At 35.6% G+C, this 12,697-nt stretch overlaps 2 long non-coding RNA genes across 2 annotated transcripts; one reads left to right on the top strand and one right to left on the bottom strand.

The window, feature by feature from the left end:
* Window positions 1-4,750: 4,750 nt before the first annotated feature.
* Window positions 4,751-7,492, bottom strand: LOC129924239 (uncharacterized). The gene is made up of 3 exons (XR_008776235.1): window positions 7,052-7,492; window positions 6,377-6,453; window positions 4,751-6,093 (listed from the first exon to the last, which is right to left on the bottom strand). It is a non-coding gene; the product is annotated as an uncharacterized LOC129924239 (long non-coding RNA).
* Window positions 7,493-9,364: 1,872 nt separating this feature from the next.
* LOC129924238 (uncharacterized) lies at window positions 9,365-11,444 on the top strand. Its single transcript, XR_008776234.1, has 2 exons — window positions 9,365-9,576; window positions 11,275-11,444. It is a non-coding gene; the product is annotated as an uncharacterized LOC129924238 (long non-coding RNA).
* Window positions 11,445-12,697: the final 1,253 nt, after the last annotated feature.

The following is a 12,697-nucleotide window of genomic DNA, read 5'->3' as shown; positions in this document are numbered from 1 at the left end:
ACAAGAACAAAGGTAACAGAAGCGACTGCAACAACTACAGGGGAATCTCTCTCCTAAGCATTGTAGGCAAAATCTTTGCTCGAGTGATACTTCCCAGGCAACAAAAAATTGATGATCGAGTCTATCCAAAATCACAGTGCGGCTATCGCTCAGGGAGATCCACAATTGACATGATTTTCTCCCTCCGTCAACTTCAGAGAGCAAACAATGCCTTTGTACATCGCATCATCGACCTGACAAAGTCCTTTGATCTAGTCAGCAGAGAAGGCCTCTTTAAAATCTTACAGTTAATAGGCTGTCCACCCAAGCTGCTAAATATTATTGTCTCTTTCAACCAAAATATGATGGTTACAGTACAGTTCAACGGCGCCTGCTCCGAAAGTTTCAGTATAAACAACGGAGTCAAACAAGGATGTATCCTGGCCCCAACCCTCTGTGGAATACTCTTTTCAATGCTAATCCACCGCACGTTTGACAAATCCATCGTAGGCATATATCTTCATTCCAGATTCGATGGCAAACTTCTAAATATTGCTAGACTGAGGGCCAAAACTAAACCCAGACAAACCGTCATAAGAGATATGCTCTTCGCGGACGACGCAGCGGTAGTGGCACACTCACAAGAGGAGCTTCAGTCACTAATGTCCTGCTTCTCTAAGGCTTGAAAAGTATGGCCTAACCATTAGCACAAAGAAAACGAATGTTATGGGACCACCTGCTACAGCACGACCATCCATCCTCATTGACGATAACAAGCTAGATGCCGTAAACGAATTCTGCTACATTGGATCAACAATCCAAGGCGACCTGTCACTAGAAGAGGAGATGAAAAAACGCATAGGGAAGGCCGCATCAACCTTCGCTAGACTCCGACCAAGAGTTTGGGAAAACCAGAAGCTTACCACAGCGACCAAAATGGTCTACGAGGCATGCGTCCTTAGCACGTTACAATACGGCAGTGAGACGTGGACTACGTACACAAAACAAGAGAGAAAACTAAACTCATTCCACTTGCGCTGCCTTCGAAGGATCTTAAAAATAACATGGAAAGAAAGAGTGTGTAATACTGAGATCCTCACGAGAACAGGCCTTCCCAGCATCTTTCTCAGGCAACGCCGCCTGCGCTGGCTCGGACATGTTCAGCGGATGGAGGACAAGCGCATCCCGAAAATTATTCTGTACGGGCAACTTGCGTCTTGCTCAAGAAAAACTGGTCGCCTCCAACTCCGTTACGTTGAGGTGATAAAAAAAGGGATTTAAAATCAGTAGACATTGATGCTGACCATTGGTGGATAGACATAGCCTTAGACCGCACTAGTTGGAGAGAGACGGTGACCAAGAAAGCTATAGACAGCGAGAAAACATGGGTCTCGATTCTTGAAGAAATTCGTGCCACACGGAAAATGGCCAGCTCCTATACAACCAAAGCTAAAGCCACCTTGACATGCAATATATGTGGACGGGAGTGTCTTTCCAAAATAGGGCTCCACAGCCATATGAAATGAATATATATATATATATATATGTCACAGCTGTGTGATTATTTTGTTTGGGTTTTGTTGTTGATCCAAATAATATAGTACGATCTCTCACGTGCTGGACCTAGAGCAGACTATGACAGGGATGTATAGACATCCAGACATACACATTAGTTGACACCAACACTACGGAAACTCGAGAGGAACAATAAACTTGCGAACACTAGGGCTCGAAATACCAAGGTCAGTGATACCGGCAGGACACATCGCGGATCTTTAGATTTAGTAGGGAAAATGTGGTACTAGCGGAGTCCGGATGACAAGACAATAATTAGAGAATAAATTAGACATAGCTTAAGGACTTTAAAGTCAGAAACAGTTTGAGATAAGGGGGAGACGACTCAAACACGGCTAGGTGCTGGACCAGACCGATGTTGTAGGAGTCGATGTAGTATTGTGATATACGACTTGTGTTGTGGTTGTTAGATACAGGAACAGTATCAGTGCTTTTCTTAAGGACACGTGGTAAGACGAAACTATTAATCTTTTCTTTAATGCACGTAGGAAGTTATAAGTTGATTCGTTGATTAAGTACGCGGCTATTTGTAAGTGTCTGTCAACTTATACATAGAAAACAGTCAGAGACGATAGATTTATACAAGTACATATAACATCAAGACTATACGGACTGTGACGTGGGCTCCAGGATCCGTGCTAAGACAAGAGAGAGAGAGAGAGAGAAACTGTCCAGTGTGGCTTGCAATTTGTTCCCAGCATCAATTTATATGTAACTATGTTGTTTTAGCCTTTCATGATTAGATAACTCCGAATTTTTCGTACCATTATTCATTTCTATTATTCATTTCTTATGTGTTTGTATTCATTACATTGTTTTATTTACTTAATTAACCAACCAAATTAATCACATTATTATTTCAATTATATCCAATTTTGGTGGTTAATAGGCCTATATCAATAATGAAACACATATTTTAATGACACTTTTGTGTTTGGAGATCCTAATTTGTCACTTTAGTCATTGTTGTGCTATTGACTTCATCGTCACCTTTTTGTATTAGTTTCAATCATTATTACTTGTTGGCTAGCCACGGCGAGAATCATCCTAGACATCTTGCCATCAAGAGCCGATAAGCTGATATTCAGTTTCTTGACATTGAAATAATTTGAGGACTCCAATCAACGAAGTTTTAAATGTTGGGAATCGAATACACACACACAAACGCATTTACACAGTTGGAGCTATTTGGTACATATTTTTAAAAAGTAAATAGGATTCCCTAAACACTGTTTAAATCAAATTAATCTTAGTGGAACTTCGTCGGGGAGGGCTGGGTATAGCACTGCTAAAAAAAATCACCAGCTACAAAAACAGCAAAGCAACAGAAATCGTGGATCTGGGAGAAGATGTAAGCCCTTCCTTCATCGGCCGATGAAAGTCATCTGCAAGCCGATTCGACACGTCGAAGACCATCGTCTCCACCAGGACCATCACCACCATTAGTAGGGGCCTACATGGAACGCCCTGACCATGCACGAAACTAGAAAGACAAAACTAGTGGTAGCTGAGGTAACCAAGTTCAACGTCGCCATCTAAGGAATTAGCGCATCAAAATGGACTGGTTCCACTAAGAAGCGACTGAATTCCAGCGAGCTACTAGGCTGCTGTTTTCAGGACACAAGCAAGAGGATGCTACGCACGCCCAGGAAGTAGCCATAACGCTGTCCAAGCAAGCATGATAGAGCTTATCGGGTGGGTGGCGCACGCCCATAGATAATAACAGGCTCCTTCCATACAAAGTACGCTCCAAAGAACGACAGTGAAGATGAGAAAGACAACTTCTACAACAGACTGCCTACTACATTACAAGACAGACTAATTAAGAACATCGTCATTTTTTTGGGGCGACCTCAGCGCCTATGTCGGCAATAACAACAAAGTAGGCCTATACGAGTAGACAATGGAGAAAGATTCGCCAACAAGCAACATAATTATTGGAGGAACTGTCTTTCCACACAATAGGACACAAAATGCAATTGGATATTAGGCCTACCATCTGAAATTGTCTAGTAGTGTTGTGCGTCACACTTGGAACACTAAGGCCAGCAAAAGCGAACAAAAGTTCCCTTTCACCAGTCTGAATTGGACAGCGAGTTCCTCCTTCCCGCTATCATGTTCGACAGGGGGTGAGACTCGGGTTTGTTTTGCGTTCACTTCCAATGGATACGGGCACTCCCGACCCGCGGACTAGAGCGTGACCTCCGTGACCCCAGGCCGTAAGGCTGGTTTGTGACGTAGTAGGTCAGCGACCATTGTTTCTGATCGTAACCAGAGCCTGGCTGTGTGTTAGCGCTTAGGCGAAGTGTTGTAAACTGTAGCACAGCCAACGTGTAGTTGTCCTGATGACTATACACAGACGTATTATTAAACTAGACTAATCACTGGATCTAGACTTTATGTATTTACTTAATATACAGACTAAGTGATTGTGTTAGCATTAGCGCTTAGGCAAATGCTTTAAAATTTAACACAACCAACATGTAGTTATTGTCCTCATAACTATAAACAGACGTATTATTAAAGTAGACAAATTACTAGGTCTAGACTTAGATTCTCATAACTATAAACAGACGTATTATTAAACTAGACAAATTACTATGTCTAGACTTAGATTCTCATAACTATAAACAGACGTATTATTAAAGTAGACAAATTACTAGATCTAGACTTAGATTCTCATAACTATAAACAGACGTATTATTAAACTAGACAAATTACTATGTCTAGACTTAGATTCTCATAACTATAAACAGACGTATTATTAAAGTAGACAAATTACTAGGTCTAGAATTAGATCCTCATAACTATAAACAGACGTATTAAAGTAGATTAAGTACTAGATCAGACTTAGATCCTCATAACTATAAACAGACGTATTATTAAAGTAGACTAATTACTAGGTCTAGACTTTATGTAGTTACTTAATATACACAATAAGTGATTGAAGACTGCTTTGTGTGTGTTGTAAACTGAACTGTAGCACACCTGGCTGAATGTTTGCATTAGTGCTTAGGCTAAGTGATATAGTCTGTAACTCATTAACATGTAGTCATGTATGTTATGACTTTTCTATAAACAGTATTACCCTACATATGTTATTAGAATATAAAATTGATCAGTTGCTTTACAACTTAATGTACACACTAACGATAACAAGCATCAAAACAGAAATAACACAACATGAAAACAAATGTGTGGTGTTATATAGCAATTTTATTTGCAGACAAAGGATACCACTTTAATGAGTTAAGTTTTTATTGCAATTGCTTAATGAACATATGGAAAAAAAAATTTCAATAATTTACAATACACATTTTAAAAATACAATGATTACATATAATGTTAATGTGATTTAAATATATGGATGGCTGCCTGTTCAAGTGGTTTGCTCATATAATGTTAATGTTATTTAAATTATATATTATATATATATGGATGGCTGCCTGGTGGAGCGGCTTGCGCTCCGAATTGTCGCTTAGATTTATTGATGGTCCCAAGTTCAAACCCTGGCCGCTCCCATCCCCAGTCATGCAGTCATTAAATTTCTTTAGAACCACATGAACACAATAACCAGCAACATATCTTATCTTATAGATTACACAAGTTACTTCAAAAAACAAGATAATTACCCATAATATAACATCTAACAGTTAGACTTACAGAGAACCTTTATGATGTTTTGATGAATCATTAAAATTAGGAAAGATAAAATAAGAAATATTTTCATCTTTTTGATTTATCCCACTGTATCTTAAACCTTTAAATATATGTAGTGTACATGGTCAATAACTTATATTTAAGCAGGAATCTGCAGGATGTGGGTAGACAATACTTAATTTAGATAGTCCATAAAAAGTGACATGGTCTTCTTATTTAGTCCTGTTTGGTTTAAGTCAATTTAATATATTTATTTCATTGTCCTTTTTTGTATTTGTGTACTTAGTGTTTTCTTTAATAGCATTTAAAAACTGTTAGTATTGTTGTAAAATTTTTTGTAGAATATTGTTCTATGAGTTCTAACAAATTAGTAATTTCATAAATGTAGGATACAGTTTTAAGAAGTAGCTTATCACCTTTACCAAATACTTCTGTTTGTTAAAAAAAAAACATCAAAGAGATGTACCAAGAACAATAGAATATATATATACTACCTTAACAGGACCAGAACCTTTACAATGTACATAAATCATACACTCCTCTTGACAAAGAACATCCAAAACGAAGACACATTTATATTTCTTACACTATCTTGAAATTCACTGAAATCACTGATATGTTTTTTTTACTATTATATCCTTATATGTTTGACATGTTTCGGATGTTCCTTCAGAGTTGACGACAGGGGATGGGAGCGGGCAGGGTTTGAACCAGAGACATTGATAAATCCAAACGACAGTCCAGCGCGCAAATCACAAGACCAGGCAGCCATCCTGCGACTTCCTGAGACTTAACACTTTTTTTAATGCACTCTCTACTCTTTCATGTGTAGTAGCTAGTCCACAATACTTCATCGTCTTCAAAATGTTAACGGCAAATCTGAAAGTTAAATAAAGTTTACTATTAATATTTTTTAGATGAAATGCAAACTGTAAATAAATACTGTATGTATATAATATAATAATATCAAACATTTACTAGAATATCTATTGATAGAATCGTTATTAAATTAATAGATTTTCATAGTTCTAGCCTAAAGTAGTATTTACTTCCTAGCAATAGCCTCTTTTTATAGTCTTGTTGATCATCAAAAGCATAAAAAATTAAAATTATTTATAATACTAATATTATATGCTAGATGCTAGTAATAATTATTACTTACTTTAGAGTATTCCTTTATAGTACGTGTTCCTTCAATACTGTCCATGATACTTCGTCTTGAAAATGTTAATGGCAGATCTGAAAGTTTACAATTAATTTTTTTGAAATGAAATGCAAACTGTATAAAATATAAAATGTATATATTAGGCCTATATATAACATCTAACATTTACTAGAATAATTTGGTATATACCGAGGTATAAAATATGACAGATCTAATAGTAACTGTCTAACAGTCTAATAGAATGAGTCTATGTAACTATAGAATACTAGTAATAGACTACAATAGATTATTGATCTGTACTTCTACTGGTTATATATATATAATATATATATCTATATAATATATATATATATATGTATCTCTATCTATTATAAATCTATAAGTTACTACCTGTCTATTTGTACTTCTATATAATATACGGACTATACTATGCTATATAAACTAGATCTAGACTCTATAATTATTGACAGAATTGTTATTAAATGAATAGATTTACAATTAGATCTACATAGTCCTAGCCTAGATCAAGTATTCAATGCCTAGGCTAGGCCTAGATTTCTAGATCTACCCACTTTGACTTTATATAATGATTATCATGTTAATCATCAAAAGCATAAAAGTCAATTAATTATGTATAATGTTAATATGCTGGATCTAGAAATATTTACTTACTTTAGAGTACTCCTTTAATGGTACGTAGATCTAATCCTTCTACTAAGCCAAAGGTATTACCGCTGGCCATTTTTTCTTTCTAAGCCACCATTCATCATCTTTTGGTAATCGGAAAGCATATCTGCTAGTTACTAGATCTAGTAGTGCTAGATCTAGATCCTTTACAAAACGAGACATTTGTTCACCATTGTAGATCTAGAGTTTTAATCCATGATGAATAATTTGAAAAGTCTAAATCATATTTAGATGAAGATTCTATTTGTTTCAAAAGAAATCTTTCTGTCTATGTAAACTACACAGCAACACAGTGGACTGAGTGGTTACGTACACACGCATCAATCAGTGACGCATAACCTTGGCCTCTGACCAGTGATGACGTAGGCCGCGACCTGGTCAGAGCTAAGGCTTTCTATGTCGAAGGCGCCGACTAGAGACGCGGCCTAAGGCCGCACCACTAGGACCCCCGTCGTATTCGTATACTGTACCAGGCTAACCGTGCGGGACACACCGTTTATGTAACGGTCCCTTGAGGGACGGCGCCTGGATGTTGACAGATCGCTGAGGGAGTTTTACATCCACGCACAGTGCAATGGAGATGCTCTCGCACCCCTTTAGGCACTCCCGCGGGAGACTTGTTTCATTACCCTTTGGCCTAGTCGTCCCCTCTCACGCTCGTTTCCACCCGGGCGCCACTATGAGGCAGGGCAGCAAGCCCGGGATTGGATATCACCAGACCTGTCACCAGAAAACCAAATTTAACACGTATGTATCGTGAAGAAGTTACGTCACTCTCTTCAGGATGTACGCGTCAAACTAGGAGAAGATGAGGCTTCCCACCATCATCTTCTAGTCGCAAGACTGAAACTGAAGTAAAAGAAGAAATGGACAACCAACACCAGTGTTACAAAACATGTGTGATCAAAGATTGTTTGAAACAGGAAGAATTCAATTATTCTCGATCCAACAAGTTCAAGGTCCTATACGAGCTGCTGGAAAAAAAAAGGGGCACTAGATCATACGTGACAGAAACAGTTACCTCAGCATGCCAAGAAATACTGGGTCCCAAAATACCCAGAAAGACACAAAGATAAGGGCACATTTATTATTCCTTATGCACACACAAGGAATGGATTTTTGCAGAAGCGCTACAGAAGATCGAGGAAAGAAGAGAGAAGAAAGCAGATGTGATAACAAGAGCAGCTAAAGCACAAACAATAATACACAGATGCAGATAGAAACATCAAGCGAATAATCAAAACAGACAAGTTGAACTATATATATAGAAGCAACGGCAACAGAAACATCTTATTCTTTTTTAAAGTAACGTCTGTATAATATAATATAATATAATATAATATAATATAATATAATATAATCACTATCTGTCATCAAGAAGATATCAAGAAACTTTGTGCAGCCAGAGAGATCAATAAAGGACAAGAAATAAGAATCGATAGCAGACAATGATGGGCAGAAAAAAAAGATATGCATCAAGCATTTCCAAGAGCAACTGAACATACCTCATCCTGCAAACCCACCAGAGATTACGCCAGCTGCAAGAGACTTGTCTATCAAGTGCAGTGCACCAACTAAGGAAGATATCTGGACTCAATCAAGCAATTTGAATAACGGCAAATCTGCATGAGTTGAAAGCATCCAGATAGAAGCACTAAAGGCAGACATTGAGACCAGCGTGAAGCTACTCTACCCGCTCTTCTGCAAGATATGGTAAAATAATAATAATAAAAAAAGCAAACTAAAACTCGGTGGCCATATTACAAGGTTTTCCGGGCTTGCAAAGACCTTGCTTCAGCGAACATTACCAGTAAAAAGGAGATGGGAAGACATAAAAGAATGGACGGGCCTGCCATTGAAAGAGGTTAATTCTATCCAAGGCAAAAGTAGAGGAATGGAGAAGGACGGTCGACAAATCTTGTGTGGTGCCCCAACGATCCAACAGACTAGGCCTAAGGGATAGGTGAGGTGCATAATAGATAAATAAATATATTAGATGCATAGATCTTTAATGTCTAGATCTACATACAAATTTTAGGAAGTAAGATTTACAATTATTTAGATCTTGATTCTTCGAATCTAGATCTATATAAATTTAGATATATAGCCTAGTAGAGTCATGCGGAACAGGCATGTTTGCGGAATAGCTCGTCGAAATTAGTTAAAATGTACTTTATTTTGACATTTTCTGCTACACTACTGTAACGGTAGGCCTACTGCGCATGGTCCATTTCTCTACATTTCCAATATACGGGTTTTCCTTCCTTTCACAGCAGAAAATTAATTTTGACCCCAGGTTAAAGACCAACTGAAGAGGTTTTTTTCGAAATTGAGATAGCGATTGATTCAGACAGTAGATAGCATCAAAGTTAGTTCCTAAAATTTTGAGATTTTAGAAAAGCGTATTTATATTAGAAAAAGTAATTTGAAAGTGGAAAAAATAACGAGATTTGAAAATCAGCTTCAATGGCCGAAACCGGAAGTGACGTCTTGTAATGGACTGAGAAAATGTAAATAAAAATAGACATGGCTGGATACGTTATTGATAGCGATTCAGATGATATACTTATCTAAATCTAGCTGTCAAACAATTTTAAATGATACTTATCATGGAATGCACCAAAATGCCCTGAAGATAGTCTTCTACTTTTTCTAAATATATTATAGAGCAGACTATTTAATTAATATAATTATTATAGTTATAGATAGATTAATAGATGTTAGATAGGACTTAGGCTTAGACTTGACTTAGACTAGGGGGTAGACAGTCACTTATGACTAGATCTAGATAGTAGTAGATTCTAGATCTACTATAAATTATAATAATAAACTATACTAGTATACTAAAAGTATAAGTCTATTATAATTTTTATTATAACAAAACTAAATGGATAGATCTATCTATTTCTAGATCTAATTCTAGCTAGGCCTTCTAACACTTTTACTAGTCACTCACTAGATCTAGTTTATATAATAATAATACTTGACTTTGACTTGTAGTAATACTAATAGAGTTTAAAACTTATACTAGAGACACTAGAGTAATAGTTTATAAACTAGTAGATTTAAGTAGATCTAGAGTAATCTAGACTAGCCTCTATCTATGTTAAGTCTAAGCCCAGTCGCCAACATTTTTTAATGCTTGAATTTGTATATCTCTGTAATAGTACTAGTAACTAGATCTAATTGTAAGAGTAGTAAGACCTAATGAGTAGTGTCCTAGCATAAAGATTATTCATAGATATAAATAAATATTATATTATATTAGTCAAGGACTAAACCTAAAGCCTAAGCTAAATCTATAGAATATATTTATAAAAAAGATCTAATTCTAATATAGCCCTCTACTAGCCCTTACTATACTTATTAATAAGGCTAGACTTTAGATCTAAAAAATAATAAGTCATCATTTATATTGGTAATATTAAATATGTGACATGTCTTTAAGTCTTAAACTTAAACAGGGTCGGTCCTAACGATTGCGGGGCCTTATGTGAAACTGATTGCGCAGGGCCTAGTCTGGGTGGGAATAAGGAAAATAAATGGAAATTAAGCTTTTGTATTTTAAAAAAATTCGACTTTGAATTTTATTCAATCTTTACTAAGTACAAGATTACGATCAAATTAACTTTACTTTACGAACTTTGCAACCTATGGCATATTAATAAGCCAGTCACTTTTAAAGTAAATAAAGTATGGAAACTTCCGATTAAAGTGAAAATTTGCCTGATTATTACATTTTATTACATAAAAGCTGACAATGCCTTTTATCGCGCGTAGGATTAGCGTTTTCCGGAACGAATGACACCCACAAATGACAATTTTGTCTATTTTGCAGGAGATTTTTATGAGCTTTCATGAGATTTCCAGGTTTTATTTATACCGGTGTATATATATATATATATTGCAATTTAACAATTACACCTAGAATTAGCGTGGGGCCTATGAAAGTGCAGGGTCCACTGCGACCGCATAGGTTGCAGTGGCTTAAGACCGGCCCTGGTCTGAAATATATTAGATTGCCTAGACCTAGAGTAGAGTAATTTATTATTATTAAGAACAATAAGAGTTAGATGTTTATGTTAGATCAGATAATCAGTATAACATATAAGATATATATATATATATATAACCACTAGTTCTATATATATGTATACATAATTAAGTATAAATGTTAATAATTAAATTTTTAAAAATCTATTTTACAGAAAACATATGACATGTGGCATACAGACAAGTTTACTAGATGGATCTTTCATCATTTTGGAAATACAAGAAGAGTTAATATTCCCTGTTTCTATTTTGAAACAAATCACAGAAACATTCTACAATTTTATTTTATATAATAAATACCAATAAATGTAAATACAAAATCACATTTTAATAGAGTCCTTCATTATACACACAACATTATTTTAGTATGTTCCTTTTCACTTGCTAAGTTTAGACAAAGCTTCGAATCAGGATTTAATATTATTATGTCATAGCCCAAAACTCCAGCAGAATGTTAGTTAATGGCAGTGGTCAATGTTTGAACCTGAGACCACAGAGAAGACAGTTCGGAGCGCAAACCACACAACTTTCTGTGTTTCGAAACGTATTGAAATTTGGTCATTTCTATGTTATTGCAGTTTTGAATGTCCATTGCAATGATGACTTGATCTGTAAAGGGGTTACATTTTTAAAAAATAAGAGTTGGATCTCATTCTTCGAATGATGCTATTTATTAGAAATTGCAAGGTGGAATAGATATTACTCATTAGAGGCCAAAAGAAAATCCACTGCCGAGGGAAGACGTAGACGTCGTAAAGAACATTTAAATTGACCACCAGCTAGGGCTGCGTAGCCATGGAAAATACTGCATTCCTCATTAATCTTTCGACTCGACTGCCAGCCTTATTTATTTAACACTTTAAATTATGAATAGCTCTGCATTTTTTAATAACAATAATATATATATATATATATTCAGTGATTAACTGGCAATAATTGGGTTACTAAAATTTAATAAAATGAGTTGCATAACTACATCAACAGTAGCCTATATGCATTACTGAATATTATATTGATGCCACAATTTATTTTCCACTTCGCAGAGAAAAGAAAAAAAAAACAACTCCTTTTCCAGTAGGATAATCTCTTCTATTTATAGTCTAAACACAATTTAAAATTTTGTTACAGTTACAGATTAACTTGCTAACTTAACTATCTAATGATTCTATTTGTGAGATAAATGAAAATTCAATTTTTACATATAGATTTATAGAACTATTTAAGTAAGAGTGTAACAAAATCCATATTTCGTATATTAATAATAATATAGAATTGGTAGATCTAGGTCTAATTTTTGCCTGTTTTTAGAAATTTAGATCTAGTAGATCTAAATCAGACTACCTTTAAGTCTAGGTTAAGGTTAAAGCTATTTGCTAGTGTTGTACGAGGTTGTGACTCTATAGATTCAAACTAAATATAATCGTGTACTACAATAACTACATTGAATGAGCTTAACATTGTAATTAATGTTGTTCTTTCCCCATATCGGGCCTATTTAGGGACGGCTATAGGTTAATAATCACTATTCAGTGTATAGATAGAGTATATAATTTTAAACTTTGTTTTTCTAGATCTAGG

Source organism: Biomphalaria glabrata, chromosome 1 (genome assembly GCF_947242115.1).
Source record: "Biomphalaria glabrata chromosome 1, xgBioGlab47.1, whole genome shotgun sequence".
Classification (NCBI taxonomy): Eukaryota; Metazoa; Mollusca; class Gastropoda; family Planorbidae; genus Biomphalaria; species Biomphalaria glabrata.
Note: the sequence above shows the minus strand (reverse complement) of the source record. Positions and strands in the feature narration are given on the sequence as shown.